Raw genomic sequence first — 2,500 nt, 5'->3', positions numbered from 1 at the left:
GGCTGTTAGGGTGGCACAGAAATCCCTCGGAATGGGAAAAAACGGGTCATTTTCGTGTCGCCACATTGCATGCGAACCGCATGAAACTTCCAGAGGCATTTGCAGCAGGAATGCATGTGCACTCAAAAAATGTGATATTTTTCACGGAGAGACCCCGTGAAACGCTAGAAGTGGGCGGGGATGTCTCTCTTGTGGCTCACGGGGCTGTTAGGGTGGCACAGAAATCCCTCGGAATGGGAAAACGGGTCATTTTCGTGTCGCCACATTGCATACGAACCGCATGAAACTTCCAGAGGCATTTGCAGCAGGAATGCATGTGCACTCAAAAAAGTGAATATTTCTCACGGATAGACCCCGTGATACGCTAGAAATTGGCGGGGATGTCTCTCTTGTGGCTCACGGGGCTGTTAGGGTGGCACAGAAATCCCTCGGAATGGGAAAACGGGTCATTTTCGTGTCGCCACATTGCATGCGAACCGCATGCAACTTCCAGAGGCATTTGCAGCAGAAATGCATGTGCAGTCAAAAAAAAATTGATATTTTTCACGGATAGACCCCGTGAAACGCTAGAAATTGGCGGGGATGTGTCTCTTGTGGCTCACGGGGCTGTTCGGGTCGCACAGAAATCCCTGGGAATGGGAAAACGGGTCATTTTCGTGTTGCCACATTGCGTACGAACCGCATGAAACTTCCAGAGGCATTTGCAGCAGGAATGCATGTGCACTCAAAAACTTCTATATGTTTCACGGATAGACCCCGTGAAACGCTAGAAATTGGCGGGGATGTGTCTCTTGTGGCTCACGGGGCTGTTAGGGTGGCACAGAACTCCCTCGGAATGGGAAAAGGGGTCATTTTCGTGTTGCCACATTGCATAGGAACGCCATGAAACTTCCAGAGGCATTTGCAGCAGAAAGGCACGTGCACTCAAAAATTTTAATATTTTTCACGCATAGACCCCGTCAAACGCTAGAAGTTGGCGGGGATGTCTCTCTTGTGGCTCACGGGGCTGTTAGGGTCGCACAGAAATGCCTCGGAATGGGAAAACGGGTCATTTTTGTGTGGCCACATTGCATAGGAACGGCATGAAACTTCCAGAGGCATTTGCAGCAGGAATGCATGTGCACTCAAAAACGTCTATATTTTTCACGGATAGACCCCGTGAAACGCTATAAATTGGCGGGGATGTCTCTCTTGTGGCTCACGGGCGCTGTTAGTTAGGGTCGCACAGAAATCCCTCGGAATGGGAAAAGGGGTCATTTTCGTGTTGCCACATTGCGTACGAACGGCATGAAACTTCCAGAGGCATCTGCAGCAGAAATGCATGTGCACTCAAAAACGTCTATATTTTTCACGGATAGACCCCGTGAAACGCTAGAAATTGGCGGGGATGTGTCTCTTGTGGCTCACGGGGCTGTTAGGGTCGCACAGAAATCCCTCGGAATGGGAAAACGGGTCATTTTCGTGTTGCCACAATTGGCATACGAACGGCATGAAACTTCCAGAGGCATTTGCAGCAGAAATGCATGTGCACTCAAAAACGTGAATATTTTTTCACGGATAGACCCCGTCAAACGCTCGAATTTGGCGGGGATGTTTCTCTTGTGGGTCACGGGGCTGTTCGGCTCGCACAGAACTCCCTTGGTCCACCTGATTCGTGCATACAGGCAGCAACTAAAACTCTGTAAACCTGCTGTGAGGACATCTAAACAGTGGACCAGTGAGGCTGTGGAAGATTTGCGGGCGTGCTTAGACTGTACTGACTGGGATATGTTCACGACTGCTACCAATAGTCTGGATGAACTCACAGAGGCTGTGTACATCAGCTTCTGTGAGGACTGCTGTATCCCAACACGTACCAGGGTGAACTTTAACAACAACAAGCCCTGGTTCTCAGCAAAGCTCAAAAGGTTGAGGTTGGAGAAGGAGGAAGCGTTTAGGAGTGGGGATAGAGACAGATTCAAGGAGTCGAAGAACAGGTTTAGCAAAGCGGTGAGAGAGGCTAAACGACTGTACTCAGAGACACTAAAACACCAGTTCTCTACTAACGACGCTGCTTCTGTCTGCCAAAGGGCTCAGGCACATCACCAACTACAAACCCAGAGCGCCCCACACCACTAACGACTCCCGCCTAGCCAACGACCTGAACGAGTTCTACCGTAGATTTGAAAGACAATTGGACTGTCCTGAACCACCCCTTCCCACCCAAGAGGCCCCATCCCCCACCCATACTACAGAAACGACTCTCTCCTTTCAGGAGGGAGAAGTTAATGGGCTTTTCAAGAGGCAGAATCCACGCAAAGCAGCCGGGCCGGACTCTGTCTCTCCAGCCACCCTCAGGCACTGCGCTGACCAGCTGTCTCCGGTGTTCACCAACATCTTTAACACCTCCCTGGAGACATGCCATGTACCAGCCTGTCTCAAGTCCTCCACCATCATCGCTGTGCCCAAAAAGCTAAGGCCAACAGGACTAAATGATTACAGACCGGTCGCCCTTACATCT

This window comes from Petromyzon marinus, unplaced genomic scaffold (genome assembly GCF_048934315.1).
Source record: "Petromyzon marinus isolate PM22_M1 ecotype Great Lakes invasive population unplaced genomic scaffold, UKy_Petmar_22M1.pri1.0 PM_G_Scaffold_8, whole genome shotgun sequence".
Lineage (NCBI taxonomy): Eukaryota > Metazoa > Chordata > Hyperoartia > Petromyzontiformes > Petromyzontidae > Petromyzon > Petromyzon marinus.
This window is presented reverse-complemented; position numbering follows the sequence as displayed.